This window comes from Piliocolobus tephrosceles, chromosome 1 (assembly GCF_002776525.5).
Source record: "Piliocolobus tephrosceles isolate RC106 chromosome 1, ASM277652v3, whole genome shotgun sequence".
Lineage (NCBI taxonomy): Eukaryota > Metazoa > Chordata > Mammalia > Primates > Cercopithecidae > Piliocolobus > Piliocolobus tephrosceles.
Window position 1 is genome coordinate 78,857,915 of NC_045434.1, and position 25,244 is coordinate 78,883,158.

Consider the following 25,244-nt stretch of genomic DNA (forward strand, 5'->3'; position numbering starts at 1 on the left):
AGATCCTATCAGGCTTTAGGGATCTGAGATGGGAGCATCTCCAACACAATAGTCATTCAGAAGGAGATTGATAACCCAAGGGAAGGATGTACAATTCCACGGTAGGACCAATAATTCCATTTTGAAATCTACTGCACACACTGGGCAGTGTTCTTTCATCACTCAGCACCACTTGGCTTCTGTTTCCACCCTTGTCAGAGTCCATCCTCATTCTTCTTTTCCTCTGTGTCTCCCCTAGCACCACTCTCTGTGCTCGCCGATGTGCTCCCTCTCACCTCCCAAGCTTCCACTTCCCTGCGTAGCGCACTCTGAAGGTATTCTTTCTCCTTAAGCCAGCTTTTTCCTGTTAGTACCCAGCACATCCATATATAACGACATCGAAAATCCTCTCTTTATTCCCATGGACAGGTAAAAAAGAGGTGAAGGAACACCATAACAGTTGAATGCATTGAAGACAGAAAAGGACTAAAATTCAAATCTCCAGGCTCTGAGCTCTTCCTAGTAGTCTACATGACCTATGGCCTGTAAGAACTTACTAGTGACCGAACCTCCTTGTTTTGGAGCTCTCAAGCAAAAACTTCATTCACTCTTTTTGTCTTTATGATCTCTCTCTCTCTCAATACACACCCACACAGAGTGAGAGAGAGAGGGATACACAGAGTCTCTCGACTTGGTTTAGGATGGGGAGGGCTGGGGATATGGAAGTTGATGCATCAAAGGCCTCCATATATTGGTGAGGCTACTGGAGGGAGGAGCAAGTGTACTTTTGCTGGCCAGAAAGATATTTGACTTTTTTGCCCCTCTCCAATACCTGGGTAAGGATTAATCTAGATAACATATACAAAGACTGCTGAGTTATTCAAAGACCAGCATTACACTGCACAGCATTACTGAACAAGGAGACTAGCAACAGCTTATACCCTTATAGCCAAGGAATTTCTAGTCTTGATCTTTAGCCAGGAAAGGAAGAGCATGGAAACTGAAAATCACTCTGATACCTGCCTCACTCTAAGGAACAATACTAATGTCAAATGAGTAAGATTGGTTTCGATAGCAGTGTATATGAATTAAATTTGTGAAAACTGCATCCATGGAGATTTGCAAGCATCAAAGAGCACGCTGCGGGGAACTACCCTGAACCCAGCAGTCTTAGTCAATTTATGTTACTATAAGAGATTACTTGAGGATGGGTAATTTATCAAAAAAAAAAAAAAAAAGAGGTATAGCTGGGTGTGGTTGCTTGCACCTGTAATCCCAGCACTTTTAGGGACCAAGGTGGGAGGGTTGCTTGAGCCCAGGACCTCAAGACCATCCTGGGCAACATAGTGAGACTCCGTGTCTACAAAAAAAATTTATTTTAATTATCCAGGTGTGATGGCACAAACCTGTGGTCCCACCTACTCAGTTGGCTTGGGTGGGAGGATAACTTGAGGCTGGAAGGTTGCAGTGAGCCATGGTTACACCACTGCACTAAAACCTGGGTGACAGAGCAAGATATTGTCTCAAAAAAAAAAAAAGAAAGAAAGAAAAGAGGTTTATTTGGCTCACAGTTTTGCAGGCTGTACAAGAGCCATGGTGCTAGGATCTGCTTATGGTAAGGGTCTCAGGCTGCTTCCATTCATGGCAGAAGGTAAAGAAGAGCTGGTGTGTATAGATCACATGACAAGAGAGGCAGCAAGAGAGAGGGGAAAGGAGCCAGGCTCATTTTAACAGCCAGCTCTTGAGGGAACACTCTTATGGGAACTAATAGACTGAGAACTCACTCATTACCTTGAGGAGTGCACCAAGCCCTTCATGAGGTATCCATCCCTGTGATCCTAACACCTCCCACTAGGCCCCATCTCCAATACTGGGGATAAATTTCAACATGGGACTTGGCAGGACCGCACAAACTCTATCCAAACCATAGCACCAACTAAATTATTGATGCTAAGTTTTCAAGAACAATTCACCTTTGGGGCACAAGGTAATTACACAAAGCTCTGATGCAACAGCTGGAGGAAATAACCCAAACAAATAAACAGGGCCCATCTAGGGGAAAAAAAGTCCTCCAAAAGGGAAGCTTAATAAAGTACATGTGTTCAGTTGATTGTGGGGAGAAATTATATTATTTTGCTCTGGCAAATTATATTTGTATGTAAACATCATATTTTCAAATAGGATTGTGTTCTCAGTCCAGCGTCACCGGGAAAGACAGAAGTGTTCTGAATGTTCAACAATATACCGTACAGATTCTTTTTATTAAAATCTCATTTCACTGGGATAGCTCCTTCGAGAGAGATGTGCAGAATAATGCTAGGAAATCAGTGAACCAACACCACATAATTATATCACGCATATTAAATATTTCTGCTTACGCATTCGCTACGCACTTTGCTGCACTTAGTGCACAGAGACAGCAGCAAGGACGTCACTAGCTCAGGAGCTTGGGAGAATTATTTCTTTTTCCTTTTTTCCTGTTCCCTCCTTTCCAGCTTTTTTAATCAAATAAGAGAGGGAGCAAATCAAAGCTATTAAGTCTTCACCCCCTCTTTGCAATGCTGCCACTTCAAAAGTGCTTTATTTGGCTCCTTTCATCAACAGAGTTCTGAATGATCAATGGGAAATAACTGCTAAGTCACCCAGCACAGATTTTCATCATTACCTGTTCCCTCTCTGGACTCAGCCCCAGCCCCGGGGAGCTTCTAAACCATGTGTTCAGCTCCTTTGGGACCCACTTGATTATCCTGGAAATAGCGAAACAGCTCCAGTTGAAAAATCAGATGATGCTAGGAGTTTTTCATTTTTTATTATAAGATTAAAGGGAAAATGGTTACCCCTATGGTTTGACAAACATATAGTTTATTTCAAAGATGGCTGACTGTGGGAAAGAGAGGAACATCTGGGCACATGATTTTATCCAATTATGGCAAAATTTAGTATAAACCAAAAACACTGATCCTGAATTCTTAGAGCTGATTAGATCTTCATTCTTTCATTCATTGTGAAAGAAATGGTGGCAGGAGCCTATAGTGTCAGCTACCTTGGAGGCTGAGGCAGGAGGGTCCCCTGAGCCCAGGAGTTGAGTCTAGCATGGGCAATATCGTGAGACCCTGTCTCCTAAGTAAATACATAATTTAATGGACAGTTACTTTGTGCTGTGTTCTGTGCAAGGCACTAGTATTGGAGAGTCAATTGAGAATCAGAAAGAGATCTTGTTCACAGAGGAGTGTAATGAATTAACAGAGGAAATGAATGTGTGTGGATTGTTCTAATACCAGATAGAGGGGGGCAGCGATGATGGCAGAGACTGACCTGAAGGCTGTGATTTAAAGAGAGGGAGAATTTCCTTTGGCTTGATGATCTAAGGAAGACTAATTGAAGAAAATGTTATTTTATCTGGGTATTGAAGCATTAGTAGAATTGCACACAGGGAACATGCTAAGAGGAAGAAAAGAAATTTTCAGGCAGAAGGAATAGTAAGCATACACAAAGGCCAAGTTAGAGACTGTGGGGACTGTCTTAGGATCCCAGTGAATAGTTTCAGGGAAGGAAAGGAGGCTGAAATAAAGTAACAGATGAACTGGATGTCAGGGAGTTCCCAAGTGCCTGACCATTTCATCAATTCTCTTCGATGGTAAACTAAACAAGACAAAACCCTAGAGGCAGTTCTTCGTAGGGAAATCCTTCAGTTTCGTGTCATGTGACCCTGTTACCCTGCCTGAAGGTGGCCTCATTGTTTGTGCACCATCTCTCGTCTGCATAACCTGCTCTTCTGCTTACCTGTGCTTTCTGTTCAGCTTGCAGGTGGCATTGTCTGGCCCTGGTGTGACTGCAGCCTGAAAAGAGTTAACAAACTTTTCACCTTGCATCTCCTTACCTCAGTGTCTTTGTACCCCAAATCTGAATTCTCAAAAAAAAAAAAATGTGTTGGATTGGACTGATTCAGGTACACATTTCTAGTTCCATCAGTTGTGACTGGTGAAGATGGCATCCCAGGGCAAATACGGCAGCCCATGTCCACCCCTGAAGCACCTGCTATGCGTAGAAGTGATATCAGTAGGCATTTACCCCAAACAAGAATCATAAGTTTCTAAAATGTCACAAATGTCTGCAAACACTGAAGAAGATAAGGAGGTCTGCAATGCATACCTTTAGAAATTATTTCAGAAAGGTAAGAAATTTGAAAGTTTTGGCATTCACAGAAACGACCTTCAGTTACATGAACAATCGCAATATGGAGATGTTTGTAACTCCGCACTGCTGAATAAATGAGATGATTCACTCCTTTAAGTCCCCATGACCTCTCTGAGATTCATGGGTGTAATAATTTGCTTCATTTCTCTCCACTTCAAGATTCCCAACAGTGTGTTAAGTAGGAAAATATAGTCTTTCTTTGCCTCCTCCCATATGCATTCAAATTACTTGTTGTGTGGAGAACATAGTTTATGCATCCACTTATGTAAACTTACCAGGATTATGAACAGAATATATTCTCACCAGGCAAGGGCAGTGTTTTACTTTTATAGGATACATAATCTGATAAACAGTGTCAGCAGAAAAGGGGATTTTACCAGGTAATGGTTAAGAAAGTGGAGGGGGACTGCAAATAAATACTTTAAAAACCATTTTAGTGCTGGTTGCCTTCCTTTATAAGGCTACCACAAAGCCACCTATTCATACAGTGTCTGATGTACCAATCAGTAAAATCAGTGTCTGATTTTAATGTACCAATATTGGCTGTAAATCCTTTACTTGGGCAAGGATACACAGATCAAAATTGCAGCTGCCACTACTGCTGCTTTCAGCTTACCACTAAATTTGACAAGATTGCCCCAATAGTTAATTAAGTGATAACCGATTATGTGGGGGTGATCACGTGCACCTCACACACACACACACACACACACACACACACACACACACAACCAATAGCAAAAATTTAAGCTCATCATTCCTATGAACATATGTGACTGTTAAAGCCATAGATCTACCACTGCAATTGACTCCTCTGACAGACCCAAACTTAAATATGATTCATGTTTTCCCATCAATAAGGTGGTGTACTATTAACTTGGTTTTTGTGATTCTTGAGGTAATCTAGAAATGTTATCTCTCTTTCTTTGTTTATAATCTTAGCAAACCAATTTTACTAAAAATGTCCTATTTACATCCCATAGGCATCCAGGGCTCAGCTAAGACTTTCTGCTTCCAACTAAAGAGAAGAATTGGAACATTTAGGGAAAATATTAGGCTATCCAGTGAATGTCAGTAGCTGAAATTTTCTACTAGTACAGATGATAAGAATTATTTTGCTATGTGAGCCTGATCTGTTTCCACAGTACTTGAAGCGTCTGCAGTGTATTTAAATCAGACGAGTTAGTTGTAAGTCAGAGCTGAAACGGAAAGGAAACAAGCAGAGAAAGCCCCTGCAACTGAGAGGGGCTGGTTTCTGCAAATGGTCACTGAATTTGAGTTTTTCAGTGGCCAAAGCCAAAGGGGCTCATGATTTGTTACTGAGACAATGTTTTAAGGCTGCAAACCAATGATTTTTAAAGCATATTGATCCAAAAGTCAATTGCTTGGGGCTAAGAACCAAGAGACTATGTACACTATTTAGAATATATGGACTTCACAGTGAATATGCTAATAGCCTTGAAATTTGTAATAAGAGAAGCAAACTGTTACATATTTTTTCCTTTGGTATAAGTACTATAGATTCTGGAATGTGAGCAATTCCACCTTCAGTTAGCCACAAAAGCATGTAGCCTAGCCCTTAAATAAATGAATAAACCTGGAAAGGGATACAACGTGCATGTGTACCAACTTGGCAAGCGTTATCAACCCATGACAGAAAATAAGGGCACTTTTTCAGGGCTACACAAGTTATTCTCAGAGGCCTCCAGGGGCTGCAAGATTCTTCTACACTGGTCCCATCATCAAAGTCAAGCCACAACATTACCCCTCCATCACCAAGGTCCCTGTGGGACTGCCACTGGTCTGGTCTCCATCTCTGTTCCTATGGAGGCTGTTGTCTCCATGCAAATGCTTTCCTTAATGCTCTCCACAGCAAACCTGTCCACTTTTTAAAAAAGATTTTATTTTGAATGTCAGAGATAAAGAAACAAAAATAGCCTGGCAAACTGACATTTACAAATATTCACCTACTTTACTTTTCTTAAAGCCCACAGACACGGGTCCTAAGGAGTCTTAACCTTCCTCCTGATCTATTCACACATAGAATTCCTCCAGGTTCTGAGTCATGTGCTCTTTTAAGTCTCCGGCTTGCTCCTGCAGAAACCTAGAAGGGCTGTTACTTCTTCCCCTGCCCCTGGTTCATGCGACACCATCCTTGGCCTTGTCTCAAGTGTCACTTCCTCCAGAAATGCACCCCAATAAGTCTCTCACTGCCTAATCAGGTCTAGGCACCCGTATTACTTTCACTGCTCAGGGATCTTTCATTTCACATTTCATAGTTGTGTTTTTATTTTTCATGTTTAAAAAGCTATTTGTCACCCAAAAGAAGTAGAATCAGGGACTCCAACACCTTTGTACACCGATGTTCATAGCAGCATGATTCGTAGTAGCCAGAAGGTGGAAGCAGCCCAAGTGCCCATCAACAAATAAATGAATAAATAACATGTGGTGGATTCATACAACAAAATATTACTCAGCCTTAAAAAGGAAGGGGATTTTGACACAAGCACAGCCTGGATGAACCTTGAAGACACAATGCTAAGTGAAATAAGCTCATGACAAAAGGACAAATATAAGATTCTACTTGTATGAGATACATAGAGTAGTTAAATTCATAGAGATAGGAAGTAGAATGGTGGCTGTCAGGTGCTGTGAAGGGGGGAAGATGGGGGTTCTTGTTTGATAGGTATGGAGTTTCAGTTCTGAAAGATGGAAAGTTCTGGAGATGGATGGTGGTGATGATTGCACAACTATGTAAATGTACTTAATGCCACTATGGATGTGTATAAATGGTTAAGAGGGTAAATACTTATGTGTATTTGACCACAATTAGAAATAATAAATAGACAAATAAAATTCATTTTTAAAAAGCCATTTAATACTTATCTCCCCCTCCTAGATGATAAGCTTTCCAAGGATAGAAGCTGTATCTACGTTTTCAGTGTTATCTTCCTGTACCTGGCATATAGTAATCACTCCATATGTACCTCTTGAAAATAAGATAAATGAGTGCATGGCAGGATTAGATCATCTTCTTGTTACAGGGTCACCGAATATATCTGTGTCTCAGCTTCACCTCACCTCTTGAGACCCCCTACACCAGGCAGGAATAATGTCCACTTCACTGTGTAATTTTCATCATTCAAGTTCTTATTTCCTTGATATCTGCCTCCACCCAGGATGAGTGATGATGAGCCCCCTACCCACATATTGGGAATCCCCCAAGAAGCATGGCCTCATTCTTTGGCCTCAGAAGAACAATCTTATCAGAATATGTTATCACAACATTAGTGTACTTTCCGAAAGCTTGGTCATTCTATCTGATATGACCCTACCATTAGGACAAATCAGTTCCATTGGGAATAGCTGTGATGAACTCAGAATAGTTCTCTACACCAGTGAGTGGGGAACAGCATGTTGGTGAGTCCTTTCTAAAGTCTTCTGTGTCAATACTCAGTGTCTGTAAGTAACCACTTGAGCCAAAATACCTATAAGAACTGACTCTATAAGAATACACCACAGTTTTCAGCACAGGGCACTCTAAACTCACATAAAGTTCCCAAAAAGTGTATACTCCCTGTTTCCTTTCCTCTTAAAAATTCTAGAACTGAAAGAGAATCAATATAGTTTTGGCCCAGCCATGCACAACAATTTACACTACCTATATTATCAAGCAGGACATTTATTTTTTAATCTTAAATATTTTGCCTTAGATTAATGACACTTGAACTTTGCCTCAAAACGTGTGGAACAATTGGTAACAAACTGGTGTATTTCAACTGGTCCTAAAACAAAGGGACCATCTTCCCTAAGTAAATATTAACATTTTTAATTTTGATGAGATATCGAATAGATTTAAGTTTAAATGGTAGGTTTTACAGTTCTTAACCATCATGGTTACAGAAATCTCTGGCTTTGATTTTTAACCAAGACACTCATTACTTCTACACATGCCCCTTAGGCGCTCACCTTCTTGTTAAATCTGTACTTTTAAAAAATATCCATTCAATTCTTGCAGAACGTATCAACTGTGTATCAGTTTCTTTATTAAAGGTATTATATCTTTATTAAAGATATTTCTTTAATATCTCTCTCCAATATTTAGTAATACCTTTTCCAATCCTGAATTTTTATAACCAAAGGAGCCAACAACAGAGAACAGGAAATTGTCAACCTCATGTCAGAGCTTACAGTGAATTTTTGAAAACTCACAGCTTAAATCTATAAATCCGGAAGTTTTCTTGCTTTATTTTTCTCCCCAACAAAATACACTTTTTGCCTTATTGTAGCCATAAAACCTGGGGAGACAAATTCGTCTCCTACTCTAAGATCCTTCCCAGATTCCAATCACCTCTGAATCACACTGAGGCTACTTTCTACAAGGGTGACCTAAGCAAACCTTGCCACATATACCATTGTCCCACATCACACACTAAGATAAGATGACTGCAGAAATGTAATCTTGTGCAAACAATGATCTCTGTTAGAAGCCACTGAAATAGAAAACTAAATATTCTGCTGCTTTTGAAAAAATCCAGGTAGATGGTGTTACCAATCTTGTGACCTGAAGATGCTTCTTGCTGCGTGTTTCCCACACGATGGTTTGTACCAGGAAAGAATGTAGTCAGCATGCCTGTGTGATTCAGGGACTGCAATGAAAATTGAGCCATCAGGAACTGTTCTTTTTTGGCAGGCATCCCAAAAACATAGCAAATCATTCAGCAAAGAGGTACTATAGAGAGGTGAGGTACAGGGGTCCTGGAACCAGCTAGGTTCCTCCGCAGCTGCTCTGCTTCCTAAGCACATGATGTGTGCAAGTTATTTAATCTCCTGCTGTCTCAATTTCTTCATCTATAAACTGGGGGTGACAGTTGTCTTTACTTCAGAGAATTGTGATGAGAGCAAAGTGAATAGTGCATGCACAATGTTCACAGTATCCTGCGAATGGTTCATGGTTTACACGCACTTTTTTACATTTAAAATGTAGTATCCTTACTGCATACCCAGCATGCAGTAAGGAACCAACGAATATTAGCTAACGTCACTATTTGCTTCTTTCTTTAATTGATTTCTAGCTCCCACCATTTTCAAGGACCTTAGCTTAAACCCAATCCTTTACATTACAAATCACCCCGTCTCCTTTCCTCAGTTACAACTGAAAAATAAAATGTCCCCTCCCTCCTCAGCTGAACAATCATTTATATTCACCTGCTCTATCGGGGCCTAAGAGGAAACCAGCTATGGAGAGAATTCAAAAGTAGAAAGCCGGGTAAAAGGTCTCTCAGGAGTGAGAAGGCCATTTTTTCACCGGTTTGCTCTGCAGAGGAAAATAAATGGACCTGAAACTATCGCTCTGAAAAATGAGTTGGGGGTGGGCAAAAGAATCTCATTCAACATATATATATGTGTGTGTGTGTGTGTGTGTGTGTGTGTGTGTGTGTGTCTAACCTATGGGTGACCAAGATGCCTTAAGTCTGAGGCTTCTCTTCAACACAGGTAAATTGTGTGCCCCAAGTCCACTAGTGGCTCAACTAATAAATTGATCTAGTACTAGTTTACTCAAAGAGCTGTTAAAATGAATGAAAGACTCTGGATTGTTTCTTTCTACCTAACATGTCACTATCTTGCTCAGTTTTATTTGGGGTTCTTAGTGTGGGGGCACACAGAGGAAGCAGATGGGAGACCTGTCAAAGCTTAACTCTCTGCCATTGAACTTCTGACTTCTGAGGAATTGAAAGGTGACTATATCTAGTAGCCTCACTGAATGAAATGCTATGCTAAGATCACCGTGAACATTATGAATGGCAGTGAAGCTCCGTACAGGTTAATGAGAAGGAGTAGTGAAAACAGTCAAAGATAGGAAGTTCCATTCACTTTACCATCTTTGTCCTAAAAACTCCTTAGGGGTGGGACATGGTCTGAAAGGCAAGTATGAGGACACATAAATCACTTAGTGATTTTCCTGAACTAGACAGCACCCCAAGTAGGTGGGCTTAGCTGAGAAGGGTTGAGGGGACAGACAGCCCACTATACGCATTTGCCCCATGAAGCACGCTACAAATCTTCTCTACAGTCTTCCGTGTCAATATATCTTCTATAAATAACCACTCAAACATTCTTCCTGGTGGGGAAGGGGAAATGTTTACAAGAAGGGGCTGTTCTGTGTGAAGGTACTTCCTTCCCCTGGTCCCAGCAGGTTGTGACATGAGTTTGGGCTACTCCTGTTCACCAGTCATTCTCCTCTCTGTGCAAGACAAGGAACAAAGAAAGAGCAGATGTGCAGTGGAGTTGGGAATGTTGAAGAGTGTTGAGCATAACTGATGGACTTTTCTGTCATTCTGAGAGCTTTCCTGAGAAAAAGGAATGTCCATGTGTATCATAAGCTTGAAATAATAGAGTGACATGGGAGAGACGTGTGGCATGAGTAGCAGGGCATATGGTTGGGGACGCTATATGACTAGTGGGGTAGATTTCCAAGTAGTTCTCATTTCCTTCAGGTCTCTGCTCAAAGGTCACCTTATCTGTTTTACATGAAATAGTCTCCATCCACTTCTCCATTGACACTCCCCACTCACTTTACCCTGGGTATTGTACTCTGACATTCTCATCACCACCTGACAACCATGCATTCACTTGTCTATCTGCTTCCTCCAGTTGGGGCATAAGCCTGAAGAGAATCAAGACTACTGTGTTCATTGCTTTATAATCAGCACCCAAGACAATGCCTGGAACATAGTGGTGCTCAGTAAATATTGCTGACGGATGAGTAAATCTGTTGTATCTGTTTAGATTTTATACAAGACTCCTGGAAAGAGAAAAGGGTGCCAAGCATCAACTTTAGAATAGTCTAATCTTCTCACTTTTTACAGACGAGAAAACTGAGGCTGAAATAGGCCATGGCTTATGCCAAGTCTGGCTGATGCAGAGAATGAAGCTGAGGTTCCATGGTCCACTGAGCAGCCTGTCCTCAAGAGCATAGACAATTTTGCTGAGCACATCTGACATATGACAAGGTGATGGAGAGGAGCGGGAAGGAAATTTCCTGGGCACGCCTGAGACATTCCCCAAATGAAAAGGAGAAAACTGATTCCAGAGACACTGAACAAATGGGAAAAGAAGGAATGACCGTGCCCCTTTCCAACAGGCTGCCTGCCTGGGGATGGCAACGAGAGAAAGCAGATGGCTGCACTGGCACACAGCAGCTGGCTGGAGCAGTACAAATTGAGTGCCCTTGGTGAATATCATTAGGGTAAGTGGTGCGCTAAAACACCTAGAGGAAGAACAAGCAAGCAGAACACACACACACACACACACACACACACACACACACACACACACAAATTTTTATTTTATTTTATTTTTTTATTATACTTTAAGTTCTAGGGTACATGTGCACAATGTGCAGGTTTTGTACATATGTATACATGTGCCATGCTGGTGTGCTGCACTCACTAACTCGTCGTTAACATTAGGTATATCTCCTAATGCTATCCCTCCCCCTTACCCCCTCCCCACAATAGGACCCAGTGTGTGATGCTCCCCTTCCTGTGTCCAAGTGATCTCATTGTTCAATTCCCACCTATGAGTGAGAACATGCAGTATTTGGTTTTCTGTTCTTCCGATAGTTTGCTGAGAATGATGGTTTCCAGCTGCATCCATGTCCCTACAAAGGACACAAACTCATCATTTTTTGTGGCTGCATAATATTCCATGGTGTAGATGTGCCACATTTTTTTAATCCATTCTGTCACTGATGGACATTTCGGTTGATTCCAAGTCTTTGCTATTGTGAACAGTGCTGCAATAAACATACATGTGCATGTGTCTTTGTAGCAGCATGACTTATAATCCCTTGGGTATATCCCCAGTAAAGGGATGGCTGGGTCAAATGGTATTTCTAGTTCTACATCCTTGAGGAATCGCCACACTGTTTTCCACAATGGTTGAACTAGTTTACAGTCCCACTAACAGTGTAAAAGTGTTTCTATTTCTCCACATCCTCTCCAACACCTGTTGTTTCCTGATTTTTTAATGATTGCCATTCTAACTGGTGTGAGATGGTATCTCATTGTGGTTTTGGTTTGCATTTCTCTGACGGCGAGTAATGATGAGCATTTTTTCATGTGTCTGTTGGCTGTATGAATGCCTTCCTTTGAGAATTGTCTGTTCATATCCTTTGCCCACTTCTTGATGGGGTTGTTTGTTTTTTTCTTGTAAATTTGACTGAGTTCTTTATAGGTTCTGGATATTAGCCCTTTGTCAGATGAGTAGATTGCAAAAATTTTCTCCCATTCTGTAGGTTGCCTGTTCACTCTGATGGTAGTTTCTTTTGCTGTGCAGAAGCTCTTTAGTTTAATTAGATCCCATTTGTCAATTTTGGCTTTTGTTGCTGTTGCTTTTGGTGTTTTAGACATGAAGGTCCTTGCCCATGCCTATGTCCTGAATGGCATCACCTAGGTTTTCTTCTAGGGTTTTTATGGTTTTAGGTCTAATATTTAAGTCTCTAATCCATCTTGAATTAATTTTCGTATAAGGAGTAAGGAAATGATCCAGTTTCAGCTTTCTACTTATGGCTAGCCAATTTTCCCAGTACCATTTATTAAATAGGGAATCCTTTCCCCATTTCTTGTTTTTGTCAGGTTTGTCAAAGATCAGATGGTTGTAGATGTGTGGTATTATTTCTGAGGGCTCTGTTCTGTTCCATTGGTCTAGATCTCTGTTTTGGTACGAGTACCATGCTGTTTTGGTTACTGTAGCCTTGTAGCATAGTTTGAAGTCAGGTAATGTGATGCCTTCAGCTTTGTTCTTTTGGCTTGGGATTGTCTTGGCAATGCAGGGTCCTTTTTGGTTCCATATGAACTTTAAAGTAGTTTTTTCCAATTCTGTGAAGAAAGTCATTGGTAGCTTAATGGGGATGGCATTGAATCTATAAATTACCTTGGGCAGTATGGCCATTTTCACGATATTGATTCTTCCTATCCATGAGCATGGTATGTTCTTCCATTTGTTTGTGTCCTCTTTTATTTCACTGAGCAGTGGTTTGTAGTTCTCCTTGAAGAGGTCCTTTACATCCCTTGTAAGTTGGATTCCTAGGTATTTTATTCTCTTTGAAGCTATTGTGAATGGAAGTTCATTCATGATTTGGCTCTCTGTTTGTCTGTTACTGGTGTATAAGAATGCTTGTGATTTTTGCACGTTAATTTTGTATCCTGAGACTTTGCTGAAGTTGCCTATTGGCTTAAGGAGATTTGGGGCTGAGACAATGGGGTTTTCTAAATATACGATCATGTCATCTGCAAACAGGGACAATTTGATTTCTTCTTTTCCTAACTGAATACCCTTGATTTCTTTCTCTTGCCTGATTGCCCTAGCCAGAACTTCCAACACTATGTTGAATAGGAGTGGTGAGAGAGGGCATCCCTGTCTTGCGCCAGTATTCAAAGGGAATTTTTCCAGTTTTTGCCCATTCAGTATGATATTGGCTATGGGTTTGTCATAAACAGCTCTTATTATTTTGAGATACATTCCATCAATACCGAATTTATTGAGAGTTTTTAGCATGAAGGGCTGTTGAATTTTGTCAAAGGTCTTTTCTGCATCTATTGAGATAATCATGTGGTTTTTGTCTTTGGTTCTGTTTATATGCTGGATTACATTTATTGATTTGCATATGTTGAACCAGCCTTGCATCCCAGGGATGAAGCCCACTAGATCATGGTGGATAAGTTTTTTGATGTGCTGCTGGATTCGGTTTGCCAGTATTTCATTGAGGATTTTTGCATCCATGTTTATCAGGGATATTGTTCTAAAATTCTTTTTTTTGTTGTTGTTGTATCTCTGTCAGGCTTTGGTATCAGGATGATATTGGCATCATAAAATGAGTTAGGGAGAATTCCCTCTTTTTCTATTGATTGGAATAGTTTCAGAAGGAATGGTACCAACTCCTCCTTGTACGTCTGGTAGAATTTGACTGTGAATCCATCTGGACCTGGACTTTTTTTGGTTGGTAGGCTATTAATTATTGCCTCAATTTCAGAGCCTGCTGTTGTTCTATTCAGGAATTCAACTTCTTCCTGGTTTAGTCTTGGGAGAGTGTACGTGTCCAGGAAATTATCCATTTCTTCTAGGTTTTCTAGTTTATTTGCGTAGAGGTGTTTATAGTATTCTCTGATGGTAGTTTGTATTTCTGTGGGGTCGGTGGTGATATCCCCTTTATCATTTTGTATTGCATCTATTTGATTCTTCTCTCTTTTCTTCTTTATTAGTCTTGCTAGCAGTCTATCAATTTTGTTGATCTTTCCAAAAAATCAGCTTCTGGATTCATTGATTTTTTTGGAGGGTTTTTTGTGTCTCTATCTCCTTCAGTTCTTCTCTGATCTTAGTTATTTCTTGCCTTCTGCTAGATTTTGAATGTGTTTGCTCGTGCTTCTCTAATTCTTTTAATTGTGATGTTAGGGTGTCAATTTTAGATCTTTCCTGCTTTCCCTTGTGGGCATTTAGTGCTATAAATTTCCCTTTACACACTGCTTTAAATGTGTCCCAGAGATTCTAGTATGTTGTATCTTTGTTCTCATTGGTTTCAAAGAACATCTTTATTTCTGCCTTCATTTCGTTATGTACCCAGTAGTCATTCAAGAGCAGATTGTTCAGTTTCCATGTAGTTGAGTGGTTTTGATTGAGTTTCTTAGTCCTGAGTTCTAGTTTAATTGCACTGTGGTCTGAGAGACAGTGTGTTATAACTTCTGTTCTTTTACATTTGCCGAGGAGTGCTTTACTTCCAACTATGTGATCGATTTTGGAATAAGTGTGATGTGGTGCTGAGAATAATATATATTCTGTTGATTTGGGGTGGAGAGTTCTGTATATGTCTATTAGGTCCACTTGGTACAGAATTGAGTTCAATTCCTGGATATCCTTGTTAACTTTCTGTCTTGTTGATCTGTCTAATGTTGACAGTGGGGTGTTAAAGTCTCCCATTATTATTGTATGGGAGTCTAAGTCTCTTTGTAAGTCTCTAAGGACTTGCTTTATGAATCTGGGTGCTCCTGTATTGGGTGCATATATATTTAGGATAGTTAGCTCTTCCTGTTGAATTGATCCCTTTACCATTATGTAATGGTCTTCTTTGGCTCTTTTGATCTTTGTTGGTTTAAAGTCTGTTTTATCAGAGACTAGGATTGCAACCCCTGCTTTTTTTTTGTTTTCCATTTGCTTGGTAGATCTTCCTCCATCCTTTTATTTTGAGCATATGTGTGTCTCTGCCTGTGAGATGGGTCTTCTGAATACAGCAAACTGATAGGTCTTGACTCTTTATCCAATTTGCTAGTCTGTGTCTTTTAATTGGACCATTTAGTCCACTTACATTTAAGGTTAATATTGTTATGTGTGAACTTGATCCTGTCATTATGATATTAGCTGTTTATTTTGCTCGCTAGTTGATGCAGTTTCTTCCTAGTATCAATGGACTTTACATTTTGACATGTTTTTGCAATGGCTGGTACCGGTTGTTCCTTTCCATGTTTAGTGCTTCCTCCAGGGTCTCTTGTAAGGCAGGCCTGGAGGTGACATAATCTCTAAGCATTTGCTTATCTGTAAAGGATTTTATTTCTCCTTCACTTAGGAAATTTAGTTTGGCTGGATATGAAATTCTGGGTTGAAAATTCTTTTCTTTAAGAATGTTGAATATTGGTCCCCACTCTCTTCTGTCTTGTAGAGTTTCTGCCAAGAGATCTGCTGTTAGTCTGATGGGCTTCCCTTTATGTGTAACCCGACCTTTCTCTCTGGCTGCCCTTAACATTTTTTCCTTCATTTCAACTTTGGTGAATCTGACAATTATATGTCTTGGAGTTGCTCTTCTTGAGGAGTATCTTTGTGGCGTTTTCTGTATTTCCTGAATTTGGATGTTGGTCTGCCTTACTAGTTTGGGGAAGTTCTCCTGGATGATATCCTGCAGAGTGTTTTCCCACTTGGTTCCATTTTCCCCATCACTTTCAGGCACACCAATCAGATGTAGATTTGGTCTTTTCACATAATCCCATACTTCTTGGAAGCTTTGTTCATTTCTTTTTACTCCTTTTTCTCCACACTTCTCTTCTTGCTTCATTTAATTCATTTGATCTTCAATCACTGATACTCTTTCTTCCAGTTGATCGAGTTGGTTACTGAAGCTTGTGCATTTGTCATGTATTTCTCATGTTATGGTTTTCATCTCTATCAGTTCTTTTAAGGTCTTCTCTGCATCGATTATTCTAGTTATCCATTCATCCATTCTATTTTCAAGGTTTTTAGTTTCTTTGTGCTGGTTATGTAGTTCTTCCTTTAGCTCTGAGAAGTTTGATTGACTGAAGACTTCTTCTCTCAACTCGTCAAAGTCATTCTCCGTCCAGCTTTGTTCTGTTGCTGGCGATGAGCTGCATTCCTTCGGAGGGGGAGATGTGCTCTAATTTTTTGAATTTCCAGCTTTTCTGCACTGCTTTTTCCCCATCTTTGTAGGTTTATCTGCCTTTGGTCTTTGATGATGGTGACATACTAATGGGGTTTTGGTGTGGGTGTCCTTTCGGTTTGTTAGTTTTCCTTCTAACAGTCAGGACCCTCAGTTGTAGGTCTGTTGGAGTTTGCTTGAGGTCCACTCCAGACACTGTTTGCCGGCTTATCAGCAGCAGAGGGTGCAGAAGATACAATTTTGCTGCACAGCACGTGTTGCTGTCTGATTCTTTCTCTGGAAGCTTTGTCTCAGGGGTGTACCCTGCCATGTGAGGTGTGAGATGTCGGTCTGCACCTAGTGTGGGATATCTCCCAGTTAGGCTACTCAGGGTTCAGGGACCCACTTGAGCAGGCAGTCTGTCCGTTCTCAGATCTCAACCTCTGTGCTGGGAGATCCACTGCTCTCTTCAAAGCTATCAGACAGGGGCATTTACCTCTGCCAAGGTTTCTGCTGTTTTTTGTTTAGCTATGCCCTGTCCCCAGAGGAGGAGTCTACAGAGGCAAGCTGGCCTCCTTGAGCTGCAGTGGGCTCCACCCAATTCGAGCTTCCTGGTGGTGGCTTTGTTTACCCACTTAAGACTCAGCAATGGTGGGCACCCCTCCCCCAGCCTTGTTGCTGCCTTGCAATTAGATCTCAGCCTGCTGTGCTAGCAATGAGGGAGGCTCCCTGGGTGTGGGACACTCTGGGCCAGGTGTGGGATATAATCTCCTGGTGTGCTGTTTGCTAAGACCCTTGGTAAAGTGCAGTATTAGGGTGGGAGTTACCCGATTTTCCAGGTGGTGTGAGTCTCACTTTCCCTGGGCTAGGAAAAGGGATTCTCTTCCCCTTAGCACTTCCCAGGTGAGGCGATGCCTCGCCCTGCTTCAGCTTTCACTGGTCGGGCTGCACCAGCTGACCAGCACCAATTGTCAGGCACTCCCCAGTGAGATGAACCTGGTACCTCAGTTGAAAATGCAGAAATCACCGGTCTTCTGTGTCACTCACGCTGGGAGCTGGAGGCTGGAGCTGTTCCTATTTTGGCCATCTTGCACACACACGCATTTTTTTTTTTTGAGACGGAGTCTTGCTCTGTCGCCCAGGCTGGAGTGCAGTGGGCGGATCTCAGCTCACTGCAAGCTCCGCCTCCTGGGTTTACGCCATTCTCCTGCCTCAGCCTCCGGAGTAGCTGGGACTACAGGCGCCCGCCACCTCACCCGGCTAGTTTTTTGTATATTTTAGTAGAGACGGGGTTTCACCGTGTTAGCCAGGATGGTCTCGATCTCCTGACCTCGTGATCCGCCCGTCTGGGCCTCCCAAAGTGCTGGGATTACAGGCTTGAGCCACCGCGCCTGGCGTATTTTTAAATTTTTAGTTTATTCTTTCAATTTCCCTTCACTACAAGGTAGGCTCCATGAAGACAGGGCCTTTGTCTGTGTTAATAATTATTAGTTGGATACATGAAAAGATGAGTGAATGAATTGTTAAGCATCTCCCATGATAGACATAGTGCTAAGTACAAAGGATGGTTTCTGCATCAGGAGAAATCAGAAGGGGAAATAAACAAGACCCCAAACTACCAAGTGGTGTGTTTAGTGTTATGAAGGAGATGAAAGGGTCCCGGAAGAAGCTAGGCTTTGGGGGTCAGAAAGTCTCAAGAAATACATCAGGTGGTGGTTGATGATTAGCTCAGGTATTACAAGAAAAGCCTAAATGGATCAGGAATAGAAGATGGAGAACTGAGAGAATAGCATGTGCTAAAGCCAGAAACAAGAGGGGGCTAGAGGAACTCCAAGCAGCACCACATCATGTGGGAGGGACATAGCCTTTTGAATTAGACAGACTCAAGTTCAAATCCTAACATTGCTCCTTACTACCTGAGTATTTTTGAACAATTTACTCTGGTAGACTGATCTTTGGTTTTAAAAATCTGTAACATAGGAAAAAATATTGCCAGCATATCAAGTTCTTGCAAGGATTACATGAGATCGTGTTTTCTATAGAGGACGCTATGGTTGAGATCAGGAATTGCTGGCTGCTACTCTGGTGGGGAATCGGGGAAAGGTGGCCTGAATGAGCAGGCAGGGGTCAATTAATCTGTGACTTGAGGGTCCTAGGAGAATTTTGTACTTTGACCAGGAGGCATGAGGAGGAGTTGCAGCGTTTTAAGTAGAGGGATTATGAGAGTGCAGGCAATGAGACTATTTAGTAATCACTCACAATAATCCAGGAAGGAAATAAAGGTCTCTCTAAGGAAGATGCAATGGGAATGAAGAAGAGAGGACGCACATAGGATACACAGGAGGAGGAATTGATAGGACTTTATTACTTATGGTTCCTATGAAAGGAAGAGACATCTAGAACTATTTCTACTAGTACTTCTTAGTAAGCTCTTCAGATCAGGGCCAGAACCAAACCCTTTTTTAGCAGCAGGCAATGAAATAAGTACAGGATCCAGAGGAAAGGTTTAATATGTTTTATAGCAAGATATTTTAATTTGAATTTTATGAAAGTATCAATCTGCAATAGATTCCTCATTTTAGTTTAAGAACCATTGGTTTACAATAGTGCTGTCCAATGCAAGCCACGTATGTAATGGTGACATTTATGTTAATATTATTTTTTATTCAACCTTATATATCCAAAGTATTATCATTTTGTGATGGTTAATATTGAGTGTCAACTTGATTGGATTGAAGGATGCTAAGTATTATTCCTGGGTGTGTCTATGAGGGTGTTGCCAAAGGAGATTAACATTTGAGTCAGTGGACTGAGAGAGGCAGACCCACCTTCAATTGGATGGGCACAATATAATCAGCTGCCAGTGCAGTAGGATAAATGCAGGCAGAAGAACGTGGAAAGACCAGACTCACTGAGTCTTCCAGCCTTCATCTATCTTGCATGCTGGATGCTTCCTGCCCTAGAACATCGGACTCCAAGTTCTTCAGCTTTTGGACTCTTGGACTTACACCAGTGGTTTGCCAGGGGCTCTCAGGCCTTCAGCTGCAGACTGAAGGCTGCACTGTTGGCTTCCCTACTTTTGAGGTTTTGGGAGTCGGACTGGCTTCCTTGCTCCTCAGATTGCAGACAGCCTATTGTGGGACTTCACCTTGTGACCCTCTGAGTCAATAACCCTTAATAAATGCCCTTTCATATGTATATGTATCCTATCAGTTCTGTTCCTCTAGAGAACCCTGACTAATACACATTTCAACATGCAATCAATACAAAAATATTAATGAGGCCAGGTGTGGTGACTCACGCCTATAATCCCAACACTTTGGGAGGCCGAGGCAACTGGATCACGAGGTCAGGAGTTTGAGACCAGCTTAGTCAACAGAGTGAAACCCCATCTCTACTAAAAATACAAAAAATTAGCCGAGCATGGTGGCGGGTACCTGTAATCCCAGCAACTCAGGAGGCTGAAGCAAGAGAATCGCTTGAACCCAGGAGGCAGAGAGGTTGCAGAGAGTCGAGATTGCACCACTGTACTACAGCCCAGGCAACAGTGCAAGACTCCATCTAAAATATATATATATATATGTGTGTGTGTATATATGTGTGTATATATATATGTGTATATATATGTGTGTATATATATGTGTGTGTATATGTGTGTATATATATGAGATATATTGCATTTTTGCAATCAAAATCCAGTCTATATTTTACAATTATAACATACCTGAATTTGTAGTAGCCACATTTTAAGAACTCAATAGCCATATGTGCCTAATGGCTACAGTGCTGAGTGACACAGACATAGAATATCCACTCATTGCTGGTTTAGGTGATTGAGTGGATGTCGGTCATACTTTAACCACGTCTTAGAAGAAGCACAGTGTTGGAGGGAAATCCTTGTTCCCCACTCTCCTAATTTTACTTCAGAGAGATTTATTCTAAACATACCAAGCCTCTTGCTTTACCCCTTACTCCTCTCCTAGAAAAGTAGAGTGAATTTCCTATGGGTAGCTTTGGGAAATTAAGCCAGGCATGTCCATCTCAGCAACTCCATCCTTATCCTTTAAAAAGCCAGCCTGATGAAGGAAACCAGGGATCTGTGCTTCTCTTCTTGGGTACCCCCTTCATGTGGGAAGGCCTGCCGTGGCCTGGCACTGCCTTGATCCACAAGGTAAATTCCCCTAGTTCTGTGGTTTTGCCTTCAAGCTTCTTTGACACTCACAACAAGTCATATTATCCAAATTTATTCTTTATCATTCATAAAGACAATTCTCAGCATCCAGCTCTGTCTGCATTAGCAGAGGCTGCTCCTAGGGACAGGTGTAGAAGAACAGGGTCTCTGCAAAGGCATGGGCATCTCAGGAGAGGATTTTTGAGGTGCAGGTGGCTATAGCTTGACATTAAATTAGCAAGTGGCCTAAGTACACATGTGTGACCCATGCAGAGACTGAGCAGATGCTGGCCGGCCACAGAGTCTTTAGTAAGCACAGCTGTGGTAAGGATTCAATTATAGAAAAAATAAAATTTTCTTTCTGCTATTGTTTTAGGCTTCAGGGAATATACAATATTTGCTGTTTTTAAACTTCAAAAGAGTTGAGTTTCAGAAAACTAGGGAAGTAAATTGTTAATGTCAAAGCTGTCAACAGTGTATTAGCTGCCCCAAACTCCATTGTACAACCTTAAGAAGAGAATGATGGCATAACTAATCTTGGAGTTTAGGTGTTTTGTTATCAAACTCAAGAATGAGCCACCACCAAATGTTCTCAAGTTAGTTCATGATTGCTTAAGAACATACGGTGGAGACAGTTTCTTAACCTTCAGCAATTCCACAGTCATATTGGTGTAGGATTGTATAACACCCGTGAAAAAGAGAATGTGGTTTCTTTGTAACTAAATATAGTCTATGCTAAACTTGTTGGTTCAGAACTGAAGAGGTAGGTCTGTATAATTCTGGGGCTCATCTGTCACTCACACAAACAGTGCCCTCCAATTTAGCATTTCTAAGCAATTATGGTGATATTTTGGCTTCCAACTAATTACTTATTTTTCATTTCACATTTTCTACATAAAGTTCTGAAAAAAATAAAAGTTTCATTTTGGAGATATATATGTATTTTTTTTTTTTTTTGAGTCGGAGTTTCACTCCTGTTGCCCAGGTTGGACTTCAATGGCGTGATCTCAGCTCACCGCAACCCCTGCCTCCCGGGTTCAAGCGATTCTCCTGCCTCAGCCTCCTGAGCAGCTGGGACTACAGGCATGCACCACCGTGTCCAGCTAATTTTGTATTTTTAGTAGGGACAGGGTTTCTCCATGTTGGTCAGGCTGGTCTTGAACTGCGGACCTCAGGTGATCTGCCTGACTTGGCCTCCAAAAATGCTAGGATTACAGGCGTAAACCACCGCACCCGGCCCTGGATATATATATTTTAAATGCCAGAGAAATATCAAATCATTCTACAGGTAATTGGCTAAATTGTCTAAAGATATTAAAATTAATTTGAATAGAGATGAAGATGTGGAAGTAATCAGAATACACACGCACACACACACACATATATATATACACATGGTGGTTGAAGGCATAGATATATAAGAAGTCCCCCAAGAAGCTTTTAAGAGAAGAGAGGGGGGCAAGAGCTGAACTCTGAAGAATACAAACATTTTAGGGATATACAAAGAAAGGAAAGGAACTAAGGAATTTCCAGAAGAAAGTAAGAATATGATGTTTCTGTGGATGAAGACAGAAAGAATGTTTTAAGAAGGGAATAACTGACTGAGTGTAAATAATATTAATAAATGTATTCATTCAACAAATATTTATTGAGTATTATAGGAAGAGACTATTCTTAGCGCTGGTCATTCAACAGTGAATAAGACAATGTCTTTTCCCTAATGGAGTTTGTGATCGAGTGTAAATTCACACAGACAAGGTAAGATAAGAAAGGGCTGAAAATGGTCCAATGAGTTTGACCATTTATTGATTATTAGGGTCTTCAGTAAAAAGAAATTCAATGGTATAGAGGGATAACAGCAGACAGGAGTGGGTTTATGAGTTCACAGAACTGGGCAGTAATGAGACAGGGTAGTAGCTGGACAATGTGCAGTCCATACTGGGTGATGACTATGGAGAATATTCAAGGGAGGAAGGTAGGAAGAGCCAGCAGAGACAGAAACTAAAGACCAAAGGAAGAAGATGCAAAGTGACAGAACACACTGATAAACAACGCATGGGTAAATACAGTAAGTCCTCAACTAATGTCATAGATAGACTCTTGGAAACTGCTACTTTAAGCAGAACAATGTAAAATAAAGCCAATTTTACCATAGAAGAATTAATATAAACAAGAGTTCAGTCCTGAAGGCATATTTCTGGTGACAAAAACATCACCAAACTTCTAAATAAAGACCAAAACACTTCTAATATTAAACATTGAAATAAATGTGAGCTATACATACATTAAAGAGAGGTTAATGAAAACAAGATAATTATTTACCCACTTATTTCAGCTCAGGATTGCAGGTGGTTGGAGCCTATCCCAGCACTTGGGATGCAGGGCAAAAACCCACCCTGGCCAGGCCACCATTCCATCACAGAACACAGGCACACACACAACCACACTCACTCACACTAGGATCATTGAGACATCCCAAGGAATTTAGCAGGCACAGGGCTGAGATGTGAGAGGAAATCGGAGTACCTGAAGAAACTCACAAAGCCACAGGAAAATGTGCAAACTCCACACAAACAGTGGCCCTGGCTGGGAACCAATTTTGTTTTCTCACCAACCAAATTGGCATTGGTGAGACACAGGAGAATACTCCTTGATCATAAGGATCTCTCAGGCTAGCACAACAACTGAATGAGTGATTCAAATGCTGATCATCATGTATGGAATAAAGCATGATTCTAAGCACACACAGGGAATATCCCATTTAATCTTCCCACACCATGCAGGAAGGATAATTATTGTCCCCCTTTGACAGGTGAAGCCACTGAGGGATAGAAAGATAAAGCACCTGGCACAGAAGGCAAGCTGGTAAATGACAGAGCCAGAAATCACAACAAGACAGGCCACAAGTCCAGAGCCTGAGCTCTTATACACAGAGCTTAACCTTATTTGCTTTTGTTTATCCCCATGCCATATTTTCACTGAAATGTCTCTTTTCTGGTGAGGTGTCAACATCATTTATGTCCCCCAGAGTCAAGCCTTTGGTGCATCTGAAAAGGGAGTTCATTTTCTTTCTTTCTTTCTTTCTTTCTTTCTTTCTTTCTTTCTTTCTTTCTTTCTTTCTTTCTTTCTTTCTTTCTTTCTTTCTTTTTTTCTTTCTTTCTTTCTTTTTTTTTTTTTTTTAAATAGAGTCTTGCTTTATAGCCCAGGCTAGAGTGCAGTGGCACGATCTCAGCTCACTGCAACCTCCATCTCCCAGGTTCAAGAGAGTCTCCTGCCTCAGCCTCCTGAGTAGCTTAGATTATAGGTGCACACCACCATGCCCAGCTAATTTTTATTTTTTATTTTTGTATTTTTAATAGAGAAGTGTTGGCCAGGCTGGTCTTGAACTCCTCACCTCAAGTGATCCACCCGCCTCTGCCTCCCAAAGTATTAGGATTACAGGCATGAGTCACCACACCCTAGCCTGAAAGGTGAGTTCAGAATGAATGTTTTTCTTATGTTAGCAAATTCAAGAGTGACAAAGAACTCACCTGCTTCAAGAAAATTAAGATAAGCCTGTAATCCCAACGCTTTGGGAGACCAAGGTGGATCACTTGATGCCAGGAGTTTAAGATCAGCCTGGGCAACATAGCAAGACCCTGTATCTACACAAAACATTTAAAAATTAAAAAAAAGAGAGAGAAGATGATAAACACTTGACCTTCTGTGGATTATTGTTGACCTGAGAGGGCTGGGTCATGGCAAGCTCATCTTTGCTTTCCCCAACCTTGACAATCATGGAAGACTCTTGCAATGTTTTTCAAATAGGAAGTCTCTCAGCACCTTCAGAACATTATCTGTGACTCTCACTTCACCTGACTCCAAAAGAAAATGGGTAAGTTAGAAAGAGAGACACACTTTAAAGCAAACCATGGAAAACATATGGAACTAGGACAGAGTGGAAAATTTTAAAGGTGTTTTATTCTCCAGAGGTCATCAAGTATAAGAAGAAAATAAAAATAAAGTAATGAGCACACAAAAGATTTGAAAAAAATTAAAAAGCATGCCAAATTCTTAGATGAGCAAGTCTAAATATATATACATATATATATATAATAATACCTTCCATTAGGGCAATCCTGATAAATCTCACTAACACTTTGTTTAAAATTGAAAAAATAATTCTAAAAGTTAATCTCAGGAAAAATAAATAAAAAGACAATAATGGTGGAGATTAGAAGAAGAGACACTTATTCTATCACGTAAGAAGCTGGGCTATAATGAAGCTACAATAATTGAAATCTGGTTCTGGGGAAGAATGAGACTGGAAGATTCATGGGACAGACACAGATAGAAGAATGTAGTATATGGTTAAGTTGTGATTTCGAATCAGTAGGAAAATGCTAAATTATACAAAAAATCATGTTGGGTCAACCGGCTAGCAGTTCGAATAAAATGTAATTTAGATTCTTAACCACGTATCTTATTCTAAAATGA

General features: G+C 40.8%; 1 long non-coding RNA gene across 1 annotated transcript; it reads right to left on the reverse strand.

The window, feature by feature from the left end:
* Window positions 1–8,609: 8,609 nt before the first annotated feature.
* LOC111537045 lies at window positions 8,610–20,162 on the reverse strand. The gene is made up of 3 exons (XR_002729889.1): window positions 20,035–20,162; window positions 9,385–9,493; window positions 8,610–8,825 (listed from the first exon to the last, which is right to left on the reverse strand). It is a non-coding gene; the product is annotated as an uncharacterized LOC111537045 (long non-coding RNA).
* Window positions 20,163–25,244: the final 5,082 nt, after the last annotated feature.